Raw genomic sequence first — 26,675 nt, 5'->3', positions numbered from 1 at the left:
AGAAATAGTGCGGCTGCACGGCATACCAAAGAGTATAGTGTCGGATCAAGACCCAAGGTTCACGTCGCAGTTCTGGAAAAGTTTGCAGGTAGCTTTGGGTACTAAGTTGAAGTTCAGTACTGCTTACCACCCTCAGACAGACGGCCAATCGGAGCGCACCATTCAGACTCTTGAAGACATGTTGCAAGCGTGTGTCATGGAATTTCAGGGGAGTTGGGAAAACCATTTGCCGCTCATAGAGTTTGCACATAATAACAGCTTCCATGCGACCATTCAGATGGCTCCCTATGAAGCTCTTTACGGGAGGAAGTGTAGATCGCCCTTGTGTTGGGACGAAGTCTGGAAAAGTAAGATTATTAGACCCGAAATAATTCAAGAGATGCAAAGCCAAGTCCGGATCATCAGAGATAAAATGGCGGCAACTCAGAGTCGCCAGAAAAGCTACGCTGATACCAGAAGGAGAGAGTTGTCTTTTGAAGTTGGTGATTGGGTTTATCTCAAAGTCTCTCCCATGAGGGGTGTTAAGCGTTTTGGTAAGAAGAGGAAACTGGATCCGAGGTATGTCGGCCCTTTTCAGATTCTGGAGAAGGTAGGGTTTGTCGCCTATAGAGTTGCTTTGCCAAAGCATTTTGGGGATATTCATGATGTCTTCCACGTATCATCCCTGAAGAAGAGCTTTGGACAGCAAGAACCACGCTTCGTCGACCCAGAGAGTATTCAGTTGCGACTGGATCTCACCTATGAGGTTGTTCCGTCGCAGATCATAGATTGGAAGGAGCAACAGTTGAGGTCCAAGACGATACCTTTGGTTAAGGTGGCGTGGGGAGATCCGTTAGCTCAAGACTTCTCTTGGGAGCGAGTAGCGGACATGAGGGAGCAGTACCCATACTTGTTTGAGTAATGAAGGTACATATATTAATCTTGATCACAGATGGTTTATGTGATTTTATGTGGCTTGCTTTAAGTTGGTAGTTGATCTTGCAAATTTCGAAGACGAAATTTGTTTAAGGGGGGGAGGATGTGATGACCCGCTTTCACATGTTTTTTTTTCACTGAATGGTTGTTTTTAATTTAATTAATATATTAGTTTATTTATTTTAAATTAATGTATTTTAATTGGTTTTTATTTAATTGATGTTGTGTTTCATTTATTTATTTGTTTTACGGTTTTTAATCTCTTTCTCGGCGGATTTGTTTTGTTGTCCGGAGTTAGGATTGGACCTCATTTCCTCCTGCATCTCTTTTTTTTCCTTTTTCCTTTTTCCCTTTTTCTCTTTTCTTTTTCTTCTTTCTTTTTCTTTCCTTCTTTCTTCCTCTCCCGATCGTCTCTCTCTCTCTCTCCTCTCCCACGCCGGAATCACCTTTAGCCCCAACCCACCGCCGTCCGGCCACCGTGGGCGACACCACCCCCACCGGTTGAACCCCCTCCCTCCGGCGCACCACCCCACCGAATCCCAGCCCATCCGGCCAGCTGTTTGGCCGGAAAACGCCCAACAAAGCCCCACGGTTTTTGCCTCGATCCGCCGCCGTCGCTCCACCTCTGGCCACCACCTCTTCACCACTTCATCACCGATTCCTTGCCGTCCTAACCCACCCATTTCCGGCCTCTAATAGTCACCGAAACAGCTCCCACGAGCTAGCTTTCCATTTTGGGAAATCCGGCCATCAACCACCGTTTTCGCCGCCACCCACGGCCAAACTTCACTTCCACTAGCTTCATAATCATCCTTAGACCATTCCCTATCAATCCCAAGCCCTGGTTTGTCCCCGTTCAAAAGTGGGTATTTTACAACCCACGGCCACAGTGAATTTTCACTGTTACATTGCTTTCCTTCTGCCGTTTGCAACGCCACAAGCTTTCTAAAAATACCATATAGCGCTGTAAGTATTTTCCAAAACCTACTTTTAGATTTAAATATATTTTTCTCTTACAATAAATTATTGCTGCTGGTTGGTTGATTCCGGACTGTGTCCGAGGAGTTCGGGGGTCGGATGGATGGAGGACGGAGTTGCTTGATTTATTGATTTGTGGTCGGTTGATTGTTTTGTGCATTGAAATTGCATTTGCATGGTGCATGCACGTGTATTTTATTTTATTTGAGAAATCCTGTTTTGCTGGCGTGAATGGATTTTCGGGTGCGTGTGTCTCACGAGCCCAAGCCGAGATGGGTTATTATCTCGGTGGAGCTCCTTTGATCACTCGGGAGTGGATAATACTGAGTGACGTCCCTGAGTTGTCGCTGGGCGACGACGGATGCGGGGCTAGAGGATGGCCTTGCCAGGTACACGCTGGGCGCGAGTCTGGGCATCGCTCTACTCACCGACTCCGTGGCCCTTCGCTGGCGAGGGCTAGAGGATGGCCTGGCCAGGTACACGCTGGGCACGAGTCTGGGCATCGCTCGTTTAGGTGTCACATGCGTAGTCGTTACCTGCGGTGTGGCACAGAGCCAGGGTGTGCGGATGATCCCTAGGGGAGATATTGGTGCATGCATAACCGGATTGTTTTATGGTTTTCGGATGTGGGCCATTTTCTGGGAATATGGCGATGTTGGTTTTCGATGCATTGATCCATTTTCTGGGAAAATGGTGGTTTGGGCCATTATCTGGGATAATGGCGAGGCTTGGTTTTAAGGCTATGTTTTTATGGGCCAAATGGGTTTTTGGCGTGCGTGGTAAAAATGTGGTTTTGCAGGACATGTGCATTGGCTTTTCTTGCATCCATGTTGTTTGAGTTTTATATGTTTTTATCTAGTGGTGTTTGGATTTTACTTACCTGCGGCACCATTTTTGGTACCGTAGATGTTGGTGCAGAGATCGAGGATGAGGAGGAGGAGGCTGAGCCCGAGGATGCGGCTCCGCCGGGATGCTGATGTTATGTATTTGTATTTGATATTAAATTATATTCGGGTCTTGTAATATTTATTTATGTATGTTTTGAATATCTTTGTATTAAACAAGAAAATTTCTGGTACTTAGTTATTAACTTGCTTTTCGCTGCGTATTTCTCGTGCACATTCGTCGCTTATACACACACTTAGCACACGTCGATGGGATGATGACCCGTGATGTCATCATCCGGACGTCTCGATTTTCCCGTGTCAGTGCATGGGGATTTGGGGGCGTCACAGATACTTTTGTTCATGCATGGTTTAAACTAGTCTTTGAATGGTTTATGTGAATTTTGTATATGTGAATAGTTATGAATAAGTAGTTAAGTCTGGGATTAGCATTCTGGTACTTTAAGTATTGCTCAAGGAAAAAAATTATCCGTTATGAATATTGCATATTGCTAGATGCATGCTACGTGCATTGCATACTTAATTGTCATAGAAATGGCAGGTAACCTTGTGTTGCATGTCCCAACACTTTAGAGTCCATATGATCACAAATTTAATGCCCATCCTTGTGATGGGATCTTTAGAAAATGATGTTAAGAAAGACGACAGAAATTACCATTCGTTTAAAACTTTTTCCTTCCATGCCAGGATACAAAAGACTCCATGTTTATAAAATAAAACGTGATTCTTAATTTAAAGAGAGTTATAATGGAAAACATTAATCTTTATAATTAAAAGTCTTTCACACAAAACATTGTGCCTAGGCTTCCATGCTCTTTCCCTTGGGACATTCCACCTCAAGTGCGCATCCACTAAAGTGAATCTCCACAATTCACCTTAGGGTTAAGACACTAAAACCTTCGTCTTACTCTCCTATTAACGATATTTTGATGCGTAACTCAGACCAACTAAGTTACGCATCTCAATCATAGAAGGTACACTTGTCACTTCCTTCACGCATCCTAGCCCATACTAAATCCTCATTCTCATCCATACATGCCACATGACTTTAAGCCAACTCTAAGGCTTAAACATCGTGTAACCATGCTTAAGACAAATTACCCATTATATATGGCAAATCCGTCCGGTACACATGTCTCACTAGATGCACATGTACCTTACTTCCTTATCACCTAAGATCAACTTAAAATTCATTGAACGCCCACTTGTAGAAATAAGCTCCAAAATCCGATACCAACTTTTACTCAAACCCACTCAGCAAGACCTTCCTACTTCCCGGCCCTTTACAAGTTCATCCCAACAGTTACACGACAAGAACTCATTCACACTACACTTCTGTCTCGTCACGTAGCTCAAGACTAACCTCAAGCTACACCGTGACACTCGTCACTATGACAGGGTCACCTACAATTACTTCGGGACACTGTTCCACAGTTCTCGACACTACCCACACGTTCCACGCTCCTTAACTACGCTATCTTATTCTTCATGACACGTCATCCTGTGCATCACGACTTCACTACACAGAGTACACTCCACGTGAACTCCCTTCTATTCACACTATGCCATGCATCACTATAATGCATGCCACACGGTGCATTGCTGCACAACATGGAGTACACGCCATGTGTACTCCCTTCACAATACTACACCACATCACTACCACAGCACACACTTCACACGCACACTTCACAGCACAGTCCACAACACTTCACAGCACACTGCACAACTGCTCCCAACACTTCACTACACAGTGAACTCCACAACAACCAACTAACTACACAGTGAACTCTACAACAACCAACTAACATCTCAACATAAATAATAAGGGAAAGAGGATTATACCACCATCAAGATTAACTTGTGCGTAGAGCTACAGGGTTACTGGTGAGGAGGAGGTGATATAGTGGCCCAAGGCAGTGGATCTAAGCCTTGGGTCATGGAAGACCCGTGAGAGAGTGGGGGAGTGTGAGAAGGGTAGGGACCTCGGCTGGGCATGGTGATGGCTGGGGAAGATCACCCGTGAGAGGAGGTGGCTATTGGTGGTGGTGCGGTGGCTTGGGTGGCCATATACAGCAGCGTGGGTGGAGGAACCCGTATGGGTTTCTTGCGATGGAAAGGGGGAGCTACAATGGAGGAAGAGACTGTGGGGGAAGGGAAGCTATGGAGGTGATCCTCGGTGAGAGGAGGGGTCGATGGTGGTGCTCAATGGCATGGTTGGCTGCGTACAGCAGTACAATGAAGAGAGAAATGGGTGAAACCCATTTCGAAAAATGGGAGGGGAGAGAGAGAGAGAGAGAGAGAGAGAGAGAGAGAGAGAGAGAGAGAGAGAGAGAGAGAGCTGTTGTGTGGAGTCTCACCGGTGGGGGAGGGTGCTTGCCAACGTGAGGGGAAGACGCCGATAGTGGTGGGGTGAGGTTGGGCGATCGGCAGTAACTAGCTAGAAAGGAGAAGAGATTCAGTGGAGGGAGAAATGGGGGATACCATGCATGAGCTAAGAGAGAGGGAGGAGAGAGAGGAGAAAGGGAAAAAGGTTAAGGGCCTGTATATTTAATCCAGGCCTTATGTATTGGAATCTCCAAAATGATCTAACGGTAGAGAAATAAAACACTGATTTGGAAATGTGTAAACATTAATTTAACTGAAAATATAAAGATGAGTTAAGATAAAATATTATTTTAGCTAAACTTTAGTTTATAAAATATAATCTTCATCCTTAATTAAATGATGAAGTTTTGCTAATTCTTTTTAAGAGAATAAAACTATTTAATTAATTAGATTTTTTAACATAATTTAAATCTCATTATATTTTTAAATAACTAAAATCATTTAATTAAAAATGATTTTTCACAATTATAATATTTTTTGGGCTCTTCAAAAATATTATAATTGTCTTATTTAAAATCAAGCTTAGTCCAATAATACTGAAAATATCTCATATAAATATTTTCCGGACATTTAAATTATTCGAGGGTTTTAAAACACTAAACCTCCTTTAAAAATCACTTGAAATCTTTTAAAAACACGTCATCGAAGTTCGGCACGTAAAACGAAGCTCATGACCATAAGAGAGAGAATGAGCGGGATATTACACCAAAGTTCAATATGATTTGAAATAACCATGACAGAAGTCAGCAAGTTCCCAAACCTGAACAAAGTCACCATGACAACCTGCATACACTAATACAGTAAAAAACATTAATATCATTTTTATTCCCTTGCATCATTACTCAATTACTTTTACCTTAATAATATTGTCAATGGATGTTTGCAATGCAAAATTGAATTTGCCATTTAAGAAAATTTAGGAAATCTGGATGGTGAGGAGTTAGAACTTAGAAATTACCTAAACTGTCATGACTCATATCATCCCAAACAAAATCATATAGAACAACCAAACTTTCCAAATATTAGATAGCAAATCAAAAAAATTAAACAATATATACCAGATAACACAACCAAACTGTGACGCCCCCAAATCCCCACGCACGGACACAGGGAAATCGAGACGTCCAGATGATGACAACACGGGTCACCACCCTATCGACGAGTGCCAAGTGTGTGTAAAAGCAACAAATGTGCAAAAGAAAACGCAGCGGATAACGAAAGTCATATAACTAAGTACTAGAATTTTTTTTAGTTTAATACAAAGCTGTTTAAAACATACATAATAAAATATTACAAAACACAAATATAGTTTCAAAGCCAAAAACAAAGCATAACTCCAACTCATAACTCCGAGGGAGCCGCATACTCGGGCTCAACCTCCTCCTCCTCGAACTCTGCATCAAAATCTATGGAACCAAAAATGGTGTCGTAGGTAAGTAAAATCTAAACACCACTAGATAAAAACATATAAAACTTAAACAATATGCATGAAAGAAAAACCAATGCACATGTCCCGTAAAGCCACATTTTTCCACGCACGCCAAAAACCCATTTGGCCACAAAAACATATCGTTTAAAACCAAGCCTCGCCATTATCCCAGATAATGGCCCAAACCACCATTTTCCCAGAAAATGGATCACAAAGCCTCAAAAACAAATCTCGCCATTTTCCCAGAAAATGACCCGTAACCAAAACCATAAAAACCGATCCAATTATGCATGCACCATGATCTCCCCTAGGGATCATCCGCACACTCTAGCTCTGTGCCACACCGCAGGTAACGACTACGCGTGTGACACCTAAACGAGTGATGCCCAGACTCACGCCCAGCGCGTCCCTGGCCAATCCATCCTCTAGTCCCCGCCACTCTAGGGACCACGGAGTCAACACGACAGTGTTACCGTATCGTGCGAAACCCAGGGGATGTCACTCAGTATTATCCACTCCCGAGTGACTAGAAGAGCTCCACCGAGATAATAACCCATCCCGGCTTGGGCTCATGAGACACACGCACCCGAAAATCCATTTACGCCAACAAAACATGATTTTCTCAATTTACATAGAATGCACATGTATGCCATATGTAACGCACGCCTCATGGCACAAATAACCAACCAATCACAAACAAGCAAAATCAAGCACTCCATCCTCAATCCATCCGACCCCTGAACTCCTCAAACTCAGTCCGGAATCAACCAACCAATAGCAGATATATTTATTGTAACAGTAAAATATATTTAAATCTAAAATTAGAGTTTGGAAAATTCTTACAACGCTATACGGTATTTTTTGACAGCTCGCGGCGTTGCAAAAGGTGGAGGAAAAGTAACGTAACAGTGTAATTATACACTGTGGCCGTGGGTAATAAATTACCCACTTTCGAACGGGGATAAACGAAGGCATGAAATTGATAGGGAAAGGTCTTGAGATGTTTATGAAGCTAAGGGAAACGAGTTTTGGCCGTGGGTGGCAGTGGAAGCGGAAAAAGCCCAAATCGGAGTCGAGCTCGTGGGAGCTACTCCAGCAACGGATCGAGGCTAGAAATGGGTGGGTTAGGTCGACAAGAGGTGGGGCAAGAAGCTGTGAAGAGATGGTGGCCGGAGGTGGTGCGATGGCGCCGAAATCAGTGAAAATCCGTGTGGCTTGGAGGAGCTCGTGGTGGCTAACAGTGGCTCGGATGGAGGTAAAACTTGGTGGGGATGTTCACCGGTGAGAGGGGAAGAAAACTGGGTGGGTAGTGTAGGCCACGCCGCCGGCGAGCGGCGGTTCTAGGCTACGAAAGCAACCGACGACAGGGGGAAAAACAGGGCTGGTGCCATGACTTCCAACCGTGCGTGGCGGCTAACGGCTGGTCCGATGGCTCTGAAAATTGGTGGGGATGATCTCTAGTGGGAGGGGAAAATTTTGGTGGGGATGGTGCACTACACGGCGGTCGGACGGCGGTGCACTGGGCTGACAAACAGGTAGCGACGGGAAGGAGTAAGGGAAGAGGTAGCGCGCAGGGAGAGAGGAAACGGGGAAGAAAAGAAGAAGAAAAAGAAAGAAAGGAAAGAAAAGAAGAAAAAGAAAAGGAAAAAGGGAAAAAGAAAAAGAGAAAAGAAAAGAAATGAGGTCCAATCCTCACTCCGGAATCCAAAAACTGATCCGCCGAAAACGATTTTAAAAACCATAAAACGACTAAATAACTTAAATATAACATCAAATAAATTAAAAATCAATTAAAATACATTAATTTAAAATAAATAAACCAGTATATTAATTAAATTAAAAATAACCCTTCGGTAAAAATACACGTAAAAGCGGGTCATCACACAAACTATCCAGAAGCTCCATAGATTAAACATGATAAAATGTGGAAATATTAGTTTTACTTGAATCTGAGCGAGGACAGCCTATGGCTATGGCAAGAGAATCTGAGTTTTTGATGGAACATCCTTCTATTAAAAAAAAAACAAACATCTTTTAAGCCCATATAATGCTCTAACCTAATCAAACCCACATAAGAACATCTGGATTAGTGTCCCACTCCTCTTTTGGAGGAAGGTGGGTGTTTGTCCTACTCCTCATTTGGAGGAAGGTAGTTGTTTGTACTTTTCCTCCTCGGGAGGAGAGAGTGTGGTAGTACTCCTCCTCCTTGGGAGGATGGAGCGTGGTTGTACCTATCTTCTTTTAGAATAAAGGCCATTTAGCTCTACTTTAATAGAACACTTTCTCTACTGACTACTGTTAAGAGAGAAGGTATAGAGTTTAGACAATGTCCATCACAAAGAAATTTGTTGGCAGGGGAGCCCCTAACAGATGAGTAGTTTGCCTAATAATCTGGATTTTCCTGTATTGATTAGTCACAGATGTAACTTCTGTTTCAGTGAATGAAATTAAGTCTATTTCAAAAAAAAAACAACATCTGAATTGTTTCAGATGAAAATGAAGCTCAATGAGGATCAATGACTCTACTTCTTACACTGAATGTTGATTCTGAGCTAATCATGGTAATTGGTGTAGCCAATATATATCAGGCCAATTTGGACAAAGTTCAAGACTTGAGATGATTTGCTTTACATCATTCCAAGGCATCAAAACTTGCATTTGAACCCTCTTCACATATGTATATACTCTCCTTTAAATAAATGTCTAGTTTTGATTTAATAGGTTGCACTATATCAACACTTCTAACAAAAGATTTAAATAATGATTGACGACTCTGCATTCTTCTCCCAATACTTGAGGAACAACTAGATATGTTCATTCAAGCATTTTCCTACTCTCTTTGTACCTCAAAAGTCGAATTGTATTCATGAACATACTAATCATATAACTTGTGCAACACTTAGGACACATGTTCAATATTCATAGAAGCATCTAGCTCATGATAAATTAAAGGAAAAAAAATGGATCAGACCCATTTTGAATCTAGGGTCTAACACCGTAGCAATTGCTATCAATAGATTACACTCCCCTCAATATTTCTCAAACTTAGCACTCATTTTCCTTACCTCTGATATCATGTATTCATTCTCATCTCTACTATTCTTACTTAAGATGTCCTCCATTCTCCATAGTTTAGAAAGAAATAAATTTGTTGTTGGGTAATCACTTCCGAATACAATATTGGTTACTTTATTGAAAATGTCTTTATTGAAAATAGCAAGTAGTTGACAAATATTTTCAACTTGCCCCTACTTTTCAACAGTTGGCCCATTCAAAACTGCTATCTCTATCACCATATCTAGGAAAAACTTCTTTAAACTGAATTGTAGCATCTAACATTAAACAAGTGTTTTTACATTTTGTAGGCACATCAAAATTAGTTTCTTTGAGGGCAATTGCAACTATTTTGCAATTTCACTAAGTTGTTTTAACCTACTCTTTGATATTACTAGATATTTTATACCATCTCTCACAGAATCAACAATCTCTCTGATCTCCTCAAGTCCATACTGTACAAGTAAATTAGTTATATGCGCACAACAACGTACATAAAACAGTTTACCTCCTACAAACAATGTCTTCAATCTAAAATCATCTTTCAAGATCTGAATGGCAACATCATTAGAACTAGCATTGTCAACAATAATTTAAGTTATTTTATTCTCAATCCCCCAATCTTGGAAACATTTTTCTAAAACGATAGCAATAAGAAGGCCAGTATGTGAAGGTGGCACATTACAAAAGTTCAACACACGCCTCTAAAGATACTAATCAGTATCTATAAAATGACTTGTCACTATCATATATGAAAGTTTTTACAAGAAGTCTAGATGTTAGTTGTGATATGAACTTTGTTAACATGTTTAACCAAAGCCTTTAACTTTGTTTTTTCAATCTCATAAATTCTCATGCATTCTTTCTTTGCAGCAGCCCGAGACATTTTTTCCCAATATAGAGTGTTAGCACTCATGAATTTATTAAATACCACATGCTACATTAAAGAAAATGGATATTCATGGTAAAGTATCATATGAGAGGCAAGTTCTTGGACCCTACTACGATCATAGGTAAAGTTTGAGAAAGTGAAGCCATCATCTGCCTCCTTAGACTCAACTGCCAAGACTTTCTATTTTTTCTTAGACTCCATGTATGGTAAACAGGTTAGCAAGTGCCTACGTAGTGTAGTTGCAAAACTTGATCGAAATGCTTTAAAAAAAATTTTGCACCACTTACATTGAGACTGTTTAACCCCATCTCATTCAATTTCGATAAAATCATTCCATACAACAAAAGTCCTCTTCCTCTTTTTTCTTTCATAGGCTATAATTTCAACTTTTGTTGTGCCCTCAGTAGACACAGTATTAGGGGCCTCAGTATTTCCAATGTCTCCATCATCATCAGATATGGGCTCTACTAAGCTAATCCCAATAGAGTTTTCATTTTCATACTCCTCCACCGGATCAACTCATTCACACGATCCTCCATTTGCTAGGATCTAATATTTTTTAAACACAAAACCAGAAGCATACAATTAGCATATAGACAATGACCAAAAATCAAAACAATATTGTCTTGGTGGCTCAAGGTGCCTCCAGAAGGAAGGATACTAAAAGGTGTTAAAGTCAAAATAATTTGACTCCAACAATTTTGTTATATAGCCTTGCCTTGATGGCGCTCAATGTGCCTCCAGAAGGCAAGGCTAAGATACAGTTGATAAGTATCAACTAAAAGATGTTAAAGTCAAATAGATTTGACTCAAACAGTTTTAGTATACAGTCTTGCCTCAGTAGCTCAATGTGCCTCTAGAAGCAAGGCCCCCTAACAACATATACATATAACAAATTGGATAAAATTTATCAACCAAAGCTTGTTAAACACAGCACCATTTCATACTTCAAGCAAGAACATAAAGAATAGATTGGAACATATTATAAAAGATAAATCAACCAAGACATGTTAGCGATGGCATAATTAAATAGTTGAAGCAAGAACATACATGATAATTTATAATCAACCAAAACAGGTTCAAGAAAATATACTTTAATACTTGAAGCAAGAACATAATCATTGGACATATTGGATAAGATTAATCAACTAAGATATGTTCAAGATGTCACAATTAAATAGTTGAAGCAATAACAATATATGATCATTTATAATCAACCAAAACAAGTTCAATAAAACATACTTTAATACTTGAAGCAAGAACATAAACACAGGACAGATTGTAAAAGATTAATCAACCAAGACATGTTAAATAAAACATCTTTCACTACATAAGGCCAAAATCACCATAGGATCAGATTAATCAACCAAAACATGAACAATAAAGTATCATTAAATATTCAAGCAAGAACATAAAGCATCATTAAATACCAAATAACCTGAGATATTGAGAGAATTCACAGCGTACTGAAAATTTAGCTTCAAGCACAGATCAGTAGGCAAGCTCTTCAAAAGGTTTTCTCCACAATACTCAAATATGAAATATAAAGCTCGAACAAGTATTTGTAAAATTGTAAACAATAGCAAAATGAATATAGGGATGAAATTAATAGCCTAAGGTCTAATAGGGCATATTCTGCAATTACAAAATAAATAAATAAATAAATAAAGCATAAACTTATCAATCAAAGTGATGGAAATTGGACAATCACAGAAGCATGCATATACAATTGGTGATGAATGGCAAAACAGTGTCACACCACTGACCACTTAGGAATTCGGTGTAAAATGTACTTAGATGATTTAATCTAGATCTACAACGTAAAAATAGTACAATGTATAAAGAGTTAGGATAGAACAAGAAAGAGGCATTGAAAATACTTAGATAAAACTATAACTAGATAAAATCAATCAAATTTGCCAAGTTCCTAACCAAATGCTTAACAGGAAAATAACTTGGATAATCGACTCATAGACAAATGAATCGACGAACCTATGAACCACAAACCACAAAATCAGGGATTCAGTTGGTTGGGAGTCATAAATGCATACATTTATTAATGACCCATTTGTCGATGACCACCTGTGATATTAGAGGATGAGATTACAGCCACGGGCTGCATCTGCTAGGGTTTCTCGCAGTTGCAACGGGTTTGACTCAAGGCCTCTCAAGAATCCCAGGCTACAAGCATTCACGAATCCCCCCTTGATTTCATCATTCCATGCAAATTGAATGATAGGAGGTAACCCATAATCGGCGTAAGCATGAGAGGCTTTGAGGAGGTTAGGGTTTCTCGATGGGTCTAAGAGAAAGTGAATGAGTGAATCCAAGTGTGAGCAAGAATGAAGAGTCTAAGACTTGGATAGTCAAGAGTGAAACGGCTCAAGAGTAAAAGAAAAAAAGTGTAAGTTTTTAACCCTAGGATAAAAATCAATTGCTCCCAACAATATAGATTCGTTGATCCAACGGCCTCTACTGCATGACCAAAGTTAATACAAAATTAAATACTATACTAATTTAAATATTATTCTATTTAAGAAAAATACTATAGTCTATATGTGACGACCCCAAATCCCCATGCACGATCACGAAAAAATTGAGATGTCCGGATGATGACATCACGGGTCATCATCCTATCGACGTGTGCCAAGTGTATGAAAAAGCGACGAATGTGCACAAGAAATACACAGCGAAAAGCAAGTCAATAACTAAGTACCAGAATTTTTCTTGTTTAATACAAAACTATTCAAAACATACATAAATAAATATTACAGGACACAAACATAATTTTAAACTAAATACAAAGCATAAACTTCCGCACCCCGGCGGAGCCGCGTCCTCGGGCTCAGCCTCCTCCTCCTCATCCTCGATCTCTGCACCAAAATCTACGGAACCAAAAATGGTGCCGCAGGTAAGTAAGATCCAAACACCACCAGATAAAAACATATAGAACTCAAACAATATACATGAAGTGATGCCAATGCGTAAAACCCATAAAATCATATTTTTACCACGCACGCCAAAAATCTCATTTGGCCCAAAAACATATCCTTAAAACCAAGCCTCGCCATTATCCCAGATAATGGCCCAAACCACCATTTTCCCAGAAAATGGATCAAAAGCCTCGAAAACCAACCATCGCCATTTTCCCAGAAAATGGCCCACATCCGAAAACCATAAAAACAATCCGGTTATGCATGCACCATGATCTCCCCTAGGGATCACCCGCATACCCTGGCTCTGTGCCACACTGCAGGTAACGACTACGCATGTGACACCTAAACGAGCGATGCCCAGACTCGCGCCTCGCACGTACCTGGTCAGGCCATCCTCTAGTCCCTGCCACTCTAGGGACCACGGAGTCGACACGACAGCGTTACCGTGCGATCCGGTCGTCACCCTGCAACAACCCAGGGGATGTCACTCAGTTTTATCCACTCTCGAGTGACCAGAGGAACTCCACCGAGATAATAACCCATCCCGGCTTGGGCTCGTGAGACACACGCACCCAAAAACCATTTATGCCAATAAAACGGGATTTTCCCGATTAAAACAATATGCACATAAACACAAAATACAACTCACGCCTCATGGCTCAAATAAATCAAGCAATCACAAACAACCAAAACCAAGCACTCCGTCCTCAATCCATCCGACCCTCGAACTCCTCGGACTCAATCCGAAATTAACCAACCAACAGCAATAATTTATTGTAAGAGCAAAATATATTTAAATCTAAAAGTAGACTTTGGAAAATACTTATAGCGCTATATGGTATTTTTAGAAAGCTTGCGGCGTTGCAAACGATGGAAGGAAAGCAACGTAACAGTGTAATTTACACTGTGGCCGTGGGTTGTAAAATACCCACTTTTGAACGGGGACAAACCAAGGCTTGGGATTGATAGGGAATGGCCTTGAGATATTTATGAAGCTAAGGAAAATGAGTTTTGGCCGTGGGTGGTGGTGGAAATGGCGGTCGAAGGCCAAAAAGGGGCTGAACGGAGTTGAGCTCATGGGAGCTGCTCCGGCAACGGATCGAGGCCGGAAATGGGTGGTTTAGGTCGGCAAGAGGTAGGGGAAGAAGCTGTGAAGAGATGGTGGCCGGAGGTGGTGCGACGGCGCCGGAAACGGTGAAAAACCGTATTGCTTTGAGGAGCTCGTGGCGGCTAACGGTGGCTCGGATGGAGGTGAAACTTGGTGGGGATGTTCACCGGTAAGAGGGGAAGAAAACTGGGTGGGTGGTGTAGGCCACGCCGCCGGCAAGCGGCGGTTCTAGGCTGCGAAAGCAACCGGCGACAGGGGCAAAAACAGAGCAGGTGTAGCGACTTCCGGCGGCTCTCGAAGGCTAACGGCTGGTCCGATGGCACTGAAAATTGGTGGGGATGATCTCTGGTGGAATGGGAAGAGAATGGTGGTGGCGGTGCACTAAACGGTGGCTGGACGGCGGAGAACTGGGCAGTCAAAGTGGCGGCGATGGGAAGGAGAAAAGAGAGGAGCTGCGCACGGGGAGAGGGGGAAAAAGGGAAGAAAAAGAAGAAGAAAAAAAAAAGAAAAGAAAAAAAAGAAAAAAAGAAAAGGAAAAAGGGAAAAAGAAAAAGAAAAGAAAAGAAATGAGGTCTAATCCTCACCTCTGGAGTCCAACAACTGATCCAACGAAAATAAGTTTAAAAGCAATAAAACTAAGAAAATATTTTAAATACAACATAAAGCTAAAATAATATAATTAACTAGTAAAAATAAACTATTTAATTTTAAATCCAAAGACAAGCTAAAATAAATTAAACAGCAATTTAAATCCAATTAAAATCCGATAATTTAAAATAAAAGAACTATTATATTAATTAAATTAAAATATTCCTTCAGTGAAAATACACGTAAAAACAGGATGTCACACTATAAATTATAGTACATGTTAATTGTTTTATACTATAATTTTTAAAACCAGCAAGTAGTGTTGTAAAAAAAAAAAAAAAAAAAAAAACTATAGTTATTTATAGTATTTAATTAATTAAAATTGTCTAACATTATATTTTATCAAACATGATAATTTAGTACTCATAATATAAAAATATAGTTATGTTAATTAGTATAATATAATAATACTATAATACTAATGCTGTATATTAACCAAAACTAGTATTCTATTTTTAAAAAAAATACTATAGTCTATGAACTATAATTCATGTTAACTGTTATATACTATAATTTTTAAAACTAGCAAGTAGTGTTGGTAAAAAAAAAAAAAAAACTATATTAATTTATACTATTTAATTATATAAAATTGTCTAACATATTTTATCAAACATTATAATTTAGTACTCAATATAATATTATAGTTATATTAATTAGTATAATAGTATAATATAATAAAAGTATTATACTAATACCATATATGAACTACAAAATGAGTATATTGATACTTAAATATTGATACCATACAGTCTTATATTTGCATAAAATAAAAATATTATTTATGCTTGTATTTATAACTTATAATACGTATGTATTATGTAACAATTAATACTAGACTACGTACTAGTCTATTGCTACTATTCACTAGACTCACTACACAATACTCAATAGACGCTAGTCTAGTATTCTAGTAGTATGAGCTTATTAATTAATAATGATAGATATTAACACTAAACATGTATATTTACTATTGTTTATATAATCTTATGAATACAATATTACTAGAGTTTTGTGATTATTGATTAATCATATATAAAGTAATAAGATTCATAACTAGTGATAAGTTATTAATGGTACTTTATAGAATGACAGAATCATAAGTATAGTGTAACTTCATAGAATATATAATGATAGAATCTAAGAATCATAAGTGATAAGTTATAAGTTTTATGACTATATCCTATAGCCTATAAGCATAACTTTTTATATGAATCTATGACAATTCAATATTTGATAAAAATAACATAAATATGTCAATATGATATATTAATATTATAAATTAAATTTATTGACATATAGTATATGTAGAAGAAAGTCTATAACTATACGTCACTATAATTCTATATACATAATTCATAATACATATATAACATTTGGCCATTATATATATATTATATATTGTATTATATATGTATTAAAATACATGAGTCGAGCTGACGAGTCGAGTCGAGCTTCACTCGAGTTTATTCAGAAACATTATTCAGGTCAGTCGAGCTTCATATAAGTTTGTATCGTTTAATAATCGAGCCTAATTCTTTGTTTATGAATGGCCTATATTTTGAGTTTAATCGAGTTAAATTCGAGATGCCTGTCGAGTAGCCTATTCATTTTATAGCCCTAGTTTAAATCCTTCCTTTTGTATTAGAAGATTGTTTTTTAGAATTTTGGTATATACAAGCACAGTCGCATACTAATCTGTGTACCAATACTGATTTATTCATACTTAAAATTTAAATTAACACTATTTTCAATAAAATCTACTTTTTGACCAATCACATCATATTGGTGCACAGATTAATGCACAATTGTGCTTGCAACTATATTTTTTCTTTTTTTTAACAAGTAATTTTGGAGATCCTTAGTTACGATATATTGGTACCATGCATTAATTGCTTTGAACTTTACTTAGAAATAAGATTTTTTTTGCTATGATTATTGCATACCGCTAGATATGTATTAGATGCATTACATATTATCTGTCATAAACAGGAGTAACCTTGAGTTACATATCCTGACACTTTAATCTCCTTCAAATCCCAAGCAGGGTCTGAAGGTGTCACATTAAGCTTAGGTTATTTGGTATACCAGGTATGGAGATATAAATTTGATTGTGTATTAGGCATTAGATGTATTGATAATCAACTTTTGGACTCGGTTCATCAAATTGTGGTTACACAAACCCAAAGAGAGTTCTCAATTGGGATTAGTGGTTGGATTGTTACCATCCATTATTAGTTGTATCTTTTGTTTAAAGATGAGATAAGATGAGATTTTTTTCCAAACAAGACATGTCATATAAAAGGATTTATGACAATTAACTATCTCATTTCTTTATAAGCCATAAAGAAATACTTTTATAAATGGTAGTTCTACCGTCAATTCCTACCATCCTCCTAAGACGTGTAATTCTCTTTTGTTTTTCTTTTTCTTTTTTTTTCTTTATTTTTTTACCTTTTTTCATAGATTTTTTTAAGCTTTTAAAGATTTTTTAAAAAATTCATAAAATTATGAAAAAATATTTCTTTAATTATTAAATTAAAAAATTAAAAACTACAATCGGAACCAGTCTCAATAAAAATATCTTTTTCCTTTAATAAAAGATATGAGGTCCCCTTCAAAGGCCCAGAACCACAAGTAAATTGGTCTCCTTCTAAGAGACAAGAAATTACGGCTTGACCAAAAAGGATGGTGTAGCGGTACGTAGTGTGTGAGTGATGGAAGGAAGCGAAGAGAAGCTAAATTAGGGTTCAGGGACAAGGTTTTTGGAGGGGAAACGAACAACGTTTCAGATGAGTTGCATCTTGAGTCTTGACAAAAATAAAATCTCTTGAAAGACCATATTTGCACTAGTAAAATATATTAACACATGGGACTTTGTGAATCTAGACATCAAGATAGTAGAGTAAGGTCACGTTTGTATGTTAAACTGAGTTTAAATGAGTTAAGTTTTTTATAAATTGCAGTGAGTTGAAATGATAGAATGAGTTTTGTGAAACCTACTTAAGACACGTTTAAATGTGTTTGGATGTTAAAATATGTTAAATGTATTTATGGGATGTTGAAAAATATTGTAGGTCCCGCGTGTAAAAATATATTGAGTTGAAAAAGTTTTTAGTCTCATATGTAAAGAGATTTTGAGTTAAAATGAATTTAATGATTTGAGAGTTATGTGTTTGAATATTAGACTCGATTTAAAATTAAACTAAACTGAATTGATCTCAATTCAAACCAAGTTTCAAATGATCCTAAATCAATGTCAAAGTACGGATTTTACTCTAAATAATTATGCTTTAGATTTCCACTTGTTTAGGAATTATTGGTTTTTTATTTAACCCTTTACTCTAATTTAGCGTACGAATCCGTTTGCAATTTATTGGTTTTTTTTTTTAAGAGTATGTAACATGTAGGAAGTACTCTCATCATGTTATCTTATCCTTAGTTTGCAAAGAGACATTATGGATGTGGAATAAGTTTTTGGCATACATTAATTTTTATTCTGATGATTTTTTCCCATATATTAGCCTTAATAGATAGGACATATTGAGATATGTAAATTTAATTATTGGAAAAATAGTAAACTAAATGGGAGAATAGTAAATAGGAAAATAAATAAGAAACGTTTTTATATATACTTTGTGTACTGTTGGAGATAAAGGTCACCAAGGCCCATATCCATTATCCACGATCGTGGGCCTAACTTAAGTCAACAAATAACCTAAGAAGAATGTCTAGTACCATCATGAGCTTCTGTTTTTCTGTAGCGAACTGCAAAATGCTAAAACACCCTTAAATTGAACAGTTAAGGACAGAAAAAAAATAAAATAAAATACAATGATGACCCAATTTTTTTAGATATAGGAAACGGACGCAGCCCAAAGCCCTGAGATAGTAAATATGCAGAGGATATGGAAAACACTCAAAATAGGAAGGGATTTGAAGATTCTCATCAGACTTTACACTTTCTAGAATATTTCTCTTATGTATTGATAAATTAATTTTACCAAAAACTTGCACCAAGTCTCATAAACAAGCATTACAAAGTTGACTAAAATTTTCATTTGAGTATGAGTGGTGGGTGAAACTTTAATATCTTGGGATATGGGGAATCTTCTTCCAATCAAAACTAGTTGATATTATTCTGGTTTGAATAAAACTGTTGAAATACGCTGCATATATTCTTAATCCTATATTGACCTAATCATGTGTTTCTAAATTATCAGCGACCAAATAGCGTATCAGAGTCGCACAAGCTCCCCACGAGTATAGAGTATATACCTAGGAACCTCCAAGCTTCCTCCCTGAACCTGTTGTTATTTAACAACCCACTTTGATATATTTTATATGCCTATAATCTTCAAACGAATCTATTTGTAACTTTGTGATCTTTTGTGGAATCTACCGCCCAATATCATCGGACAACCTTTCTTTTCTTTTTTGTTTTTTTCTTTTCTAAGATGTTCCCGTATCAAAATGACATCATAAAACAAAATAATACATTTGGAACTCCACCAGTATACTATTTCCTTTTATGACTAATCTGGTATTCACTATTACTGATATTCTCTACAAACAAACGTCCAAGAGATAACATGACTCTTTGTCTAAACAGAGAATTAACCACACCCTTCATAGAAAAATAGGACTCAACCTCTATAAACAAATGTTTAAGAGACAAATTCTTTTTTTTATTTTAATAAACAATAAGAAAACAAAAAATGAAAGCATTAAGATATATGCGAAAAAGAACGAATTACAGTTTGAACCAACTTTAATAGACTTCAAAATCTGTGATGACCCATGAAAGCAACACACTTATCTCTTTTCAACCACAAAAGTCAGATTTTAAAAGGCTTGGTGGTGGCGAGTTCGTTAATCTGATGTGTGTATTGAGAAGAGTTGTCAAAAGGGGTGGCGGGTGAGGACCACACTTATAGAGCCACGTGTGTCTTTTGGAAGTTGCCAGAAAGTTGTACATCTGTCTTTTTGGGCCTTGAATAAAGTAAAATAAAATTAAACAAAAGAAATATTGATAAACAACGTGGATGAATGGAGGAAGGACGAGGAAGCCAAGGCCTCCTCCCCCTATGGCGAAAATCAAATATGAAGTTTTTGATTTTTTACCGGGGGGGAACAGGTGCCTAGGGTTTCTAGATTCTCATCAAATAAGAACCTTTTTTGAGAAAGCATCTACAGTTTTGCACCGTCTATGTACCTTTTGCCTAGGGTTTCTAGATTCTCATCAAATAAGAACCTTTTTTGAGAGAGCATCTACAGTTTTGCACCGTCTATGTACCTTTCAAGAGTTCTTTTAGCAAATATAAGATGTTATCATGCTAAGCTAGAATCCCACACCCAACACCCCCCCCCCCCCCCCCCCCCCCCCCCCAAAAAACAACAACAAAAAAAAAAAAAAAAATTGATCACTCGTGATTGATGTATGAGCTTTGAGTATACATAATAGGGATGGATGGAAATATAAATTAGTACTCTTGTTTTTTTATTATTTGAACTGTTTCATTTGAATTTCTTTTGGTGGTATTGTTGGTTCAAGGAGTGCTTAGCAAGATTGGTGATGCCCAGTACTTTGGGGAAATAATTTGGTGGTACCCAAAAGCCTAAAGTGAAAAAAAAAAATGTATTATTATATTCACTATTGGCAGTGCTAATTACACTAGAAATGTATAAACAAATAAAGGAGATGCAAAAGTTTCTTTCGAGTAATTGACATACCCTACTGGCACTGCAAATTACAGCGGAAAAATCGGATCAGATCAAACTAGAATTAGTAAAACTAAAAGTTTCAATTTTGATAATGAATCGATCCCATACAGATTCGATTCTAAAATATGTTTAAAACTAAATCAAATCAGATCAATTACTCATAGCTCTCTATACTCTAAAGAGAAAAACTAGCCTCTCCAGAAATTGCACGAATAAATTAAACACTGCTTTCATTGTGAATCAATGTGGATTGTGGCCTGGCATCGCATCGGCAGTATCTTGATTGGTGTCATGAGTGAAATATCCGAATTATGATGTCCAGTAGCGTCATAAAGAATTGTAATAATTCCCACGAATTAATTCATTAGTTATGGGACTTAAAGGCATGGAACTTTTGCCATTTCCACTCATCGAGTGGCCATATATATTACGTTTTGAGAGGAAGTTATGTATATATAGCAAATGACTAGAAATTAATTACTTGATGGTGCTGCTAAAATTTTTGTCGTTTACACAACATTTGACCCATAATTAAAGTGATCAACCACGAACGATCACATTAATTTAAAACATAGTATAAAGTGCATGGCAGAATGATATCTGTGGTAATTGTAATATCAGGAAAAAGTGAACAACACCAAAGGTCCAATGATAAAGAACGACAGGGTATCGTATCTATTATATCTATCTATCTATCTATTTATCTATATTGGTACGCTTAAGAAGGGCATAAAGAATAGCATATTCCCTAGCTAATCCCATAAAAAGAATGACTTAATATTCAGTTAAAAGATTCACGTAATCAAAATCTGGATTTGTAACCTAAAAATGATTTATTTTGGAATTTTCAGGCATTTTATGACTCAAAAAAAATAATAAAAAAAAACTCAACCATGATTTTTTTAAATTGTTATTTAGATAGTGAAATGAAATGTGATAGTTTTAAATGAAAGTTAAAAGTTAAAAAAATATTATTTTTTAATATTATTATTTTTTAAAATTTGAAAAGTTTGAATTGAAATTTAAAAAAGATGAATTGTTTACTATATTTTATATAAAACTTTAAAAAAATTATAATAATGACATGAGGTAATTTTTAAATCCAAACAGCCCTGGAACAGAACTCTCAAGCAATGTAGAGCTTATAATTACGTGAACTTTGAAAGCAGTAGTTCTCGTTTTTGATTAAGCAAATTAAAGTGGCCCCGTTCTCACAAAACAAAGTGGAATCGGTCAAAGGAGGCGAGGTCCAATCAAGCCTTGCACTTTTTTGAGGTAGGTAACCTTAAAAAATGAGGGGAAAAAAAAAATGAAAGCTGAAGAGGAATCGATGTTCTTGTTTGTAATACTTTATGCGTATCGTATCTTTGCTGCACTGGTTTTGAGAAATCATGTTGGGACGGACTTCACAATGAAATCGAGTAAGAGCAGCACCAGATGCAGCCAATCTGAACTTTGATTCTTATTCTTAATTATTGGACAATGTTTCAACTGGAGCTGGAAATGTTGTATTTGCTGATTATTTAAATGAGTGGAAGTTCACAGTACGAGACTTTAGCCACCTTGCTGGTTATATGCATAATGAAACCAAAAATGTTCCGATTAGACAGAAATTTTATGAGAGGATGTTTACACGTATAGGCGTGGTTTAATGACATAATAACATTTAGAGGTTGTTTGTACAGTGACATAAGATGATTTTAGATAAAAGTTATTAAAAGTTGAATTAAATATTATTATAATATTATTTTTTAATATTATTATTATTTTGAAATTTGAAAAAGTTAAATTATTTATTATATTTTATGTAAAAATTTAAAAAAATTATAATCATATAATCATATTGTAAAATTTTTTTATTTTAAAATAAATTTAATATATTATATTAAATTACTTCACTTATGTATATATTTTTTTTGTTGCAAGATGTAAGAATTACAATACTAATATAATTATTTTATAATGGAGGATAATGTTAATTTATTAAAAATAATTTTTGTTTTAAATATTTGATCTTATTTAAATGGATCCTGCCCCTCGACCGGCCAGCATGTATCGGTGGGTGTGCTCTAAGTGTATCTATACTTTTTTTCAATCATTAAAATTAGGTTTAAGGGCATCCTATTATCATAGGACATAACTCACAACCTTTGACACTTTTTACATGAACAATCAAAGATATTTGTATCCTTAAATATAGTGGGCTAATAAAATCCACACTATAGAATTTTTACAATAGTTTTCTTCATTGAAAAGTGGCTTCCATAAGCTTGAAAGTGACAAAATTTCAAGACTCTAGCAATCTCTTCATCGTGAATGCAACTCCTTAAAATTTGTTCAGGACAGTATTTGAAAAGAAAATGGTCATTCCAATAGAAATTACATACCTCAGTCATAAACTTCTTCTTGTCCTAAGCGCTCCAATCTACTGGTATCTCACCTGCAGCTAAATAATTCACAATATGAGTAAACTATAGTAGAAAAGTAATAAAAAGTAAATGCTCATCGGAAAAATCATTCTTAATTGGCAAGTGATCAGAAATGTCCTTAAATGTGAGCGTTGAGAGATGGTTAGTCACTACGTTGTCCACTCCTTTCGTGTCCTTGTTGGTGATGTCAAATTCCTATAAAGGTAAAATCCATCGTATTAGTCATACCTTAACATCCTTTTTTGTAAGAATGTACTTAAGAGCTGCATGATCTGTGAAAATGATAATAGGAGAACCAATCAAATAAGCACAAAACTTATCCAAAGCAAACATTATAGCTAGCAATTCTTTTTTAGTGGTGGAGTAATTCATCTAAACACTATTTAGAGTTCTACTAGCATAGTAAATGACAAAAGGATTCCCCTCCCTTCACTATCCAAGTACAGCATCTATATTAAAATCACTAGCATCACATATAATCTCAAAAGGTAAAGTCCAATCAGGTGGCTGCATTATGGGTGCTAAGGTAAGCTTGCCAATTAGCATTCTAAAGGCCTCTTGACAAGTTTGTGTCCACTCAAATGGGGTATCTTTAGTTAGGAGGTCACATAATAGTCTAAATATGGTGGAAAAATTCTATATGAACCTCCTATAAAAGCCCACATGACCAAGAAAAGATCTCACATCCTTCACTGTCCCAGGTGTAGGCAACTTAGAGATTAATTCAATATTAGATTGAACAATCTCTATCCCCCTAGAAGAAATAATATGCCATTTCTGTAAAAACTCACCATTACACATAATCTCCACAAATTGGCGCTCTCTAGGTGTAAGTCCTTCATAAAAATAGCTCACTAAGCGCCAATTTTCGTACCCATGGTGAGGACACATACTCAACAACTCCTTAAATCTCTCCCAAGACTGATACAAAGTATTAATGTCCTTTCGTGCAAAGGTGGAGATTTGTCTTTTTAAAGTATTGATCTTATGTTGGGAAAAGTATTTATTAAAGAAAACCTGAGTCATCCCATTCTATGATCCAATAGATCGTAATCTCAGCTAGTATAGCCAACTCTTAACTTTATCCTTCAAAGAGAAATGAAAGAACTTAACTATCACAATGTCATCAGTTGCATTTTGATTATAAAAAGTCACAACTATTTCCTCAAACTCCCTAATGTGCACATATGGATTTTCATTTTTCAACCCATGAAAAGTAGAGAGCAACTGTATCATCTATGTTTTAAATCCAGTTGACGAGTATTAGCTAGAAACATGATGCATAATGGTGTGGCTATGCGTGTAGGGTGGAGGTAATCCCGAAGGGTCCTAGTGGCTTGATCTCCTTGTTCACTCATGTCCTCAGAATTAGAAAAATTATCAAACAAATGATTAAAAAAATTCAACGCTGACTCTAACTCTAAAATAGGCCTACAAGCAAACTGGCCCAATGCGTTTCTATACATGTGCATACAAGGTAAAGAAAAACGCAACACTAAAAAAAACAAAAGTATAAAAAGAAAAATAAAATAAAGATGCAGCAAGCTAAAAAAGGGAAAGAATTTACCACTTTTACAAACTGCTGAAAGGAAAAACTATCTAACAATTCTTCTACCGTTTCCCCAACAATGGCATCAAAATTTGATTGCACCCAAAGAATAATACGGTAGTTGTAATACAGCTTTGGAATGTCGATTCCATAGGGAGATAAATTAAAAAAAATAGCAGAATAAATAAAGAAAAATATTAAATGATTAATGGAGAACAAAAATTAATTTTAAATACAAATTAAAGTGAAGCAAAGTTACTAACGAAAAAGATACTCAAATTTGACGAATAGTAGAGTATCGGAAATCCCTTGCATAAGTCCAATGTTTCAATTATTCTTAATTTATTGAATAACTCAATTTCTGAAATTTCCAATCAGAATGTATAAATATATAAACCAAAATTAAACCAAATGTAACCCTTTGAAAAATCATTCACCACTTTTAAAATACGTAAATTATTATTACTATTGAGAAAAACCAACGATGACAATATACTCAGGAAGTGATATTGCAGCAAAGAATTAAATCAATATAGATAAATAATTGATCTAAACATAATCAAAAAGCCAATCCATTCAATAACAAAATGATGACTGAATCCATAAACATAATAAATTCTATGATTATTCGGAGAAGAAAACATCAACAATGAACTGAGAATGATAAAATAAAAAAGTTTTAGTAATTAAATATAGAATACATAAATTAAAACTAAATTAGAAATATCATCTAATTTGCAAATTCATCCCTAACCCTACTTGAGAATTTAATTATCCATAAATATAATGGATAACAAAAATCTCCAGAGAAAAATAAAGTAAATAGTGGTCATAGAAGTGATTTTTTCCTCTCTTCAAATCTACCTCTTGTGCCTATCCTCCTCCTTTATTTCATGCTAATGATATGCTTATATAGTGTAAGAAAGAAACATTAATGTCATCATAATTCCCGCATAAAAAAATCACCTAAATTTTAAGACTAATCTTGACAGCTACATATGCGCTTCAGAATTTCAAATTTGGAAATCCTTATTAGAGATAAATTTATAGCCTTTTAAGATATATTTCTAATGAATTAAGAATCGTATCAATCCAATATGTGAGTAAAAAGTTATTGTTAAAATACTAAAGTATATCCAGATTATCTCCTAACAAATTTTGGATTTGGACTTCTAACAGTTTCCTTTTGTGATTATTTTTTCTTAATCCAAATTGCTCTCAAACCCCATGAAAGTCCTCTTTTGAATTTGACTGGGTTTTGACTTTCTCTTTTATAAACTCTGAAATTAAATATAAAAAATTGTTTAGGAGTATCCCAATATAAATAGAAACTCAATTCAAGAATACATATTAATTCCTATGATTTCTATTTACATTTTAGCATTTTAATCCAGTAATAAGGTATTTAAAGTGGACTTCCGCGTGCACTCATCAAATATGTAACATATAGAAAGTACTCTCATCATGTTACCTTATCATCAGTTTGCAAAGAGACATTATGGATGTGGAGTAAGTTTTTGGCATACATTAATTTTTATTCTGATGATTTTTTCCCATATATTGTCTCTAAATGTGAGTGTTGTGATCAACTTCAAATGGAAACTTTAAAGCATATTTTATGTGGGGGTGACGGAGCTCAACAAATCTGAAATTTTTTTGCGGATGCTTTCTGTATTAGAATTCCACAAATTTGGAATTGGGAGGAGATGCTGAGCTTTTGGTG

The sequence above is a fragment of the Carya illinoinensis genome, chromosome 6 (assembly GCF_018687715.1).
Source record: "Carya illinoinensis cultivar Pawnee chromosome 6, C.illinoinensisPawnee_v1, whole genome shotgun sequence".
NCBI lineage: Eukaryota > Viridiplantae > Streptophyta > Magnoliopsida > Fagales > Juglandaceae > Carya > Carya illinoinensis.
The sequence above is the reverse complement of the archived record's forward strand: the minus strand, read 5'-3'. Positions refer to the sequence as shown.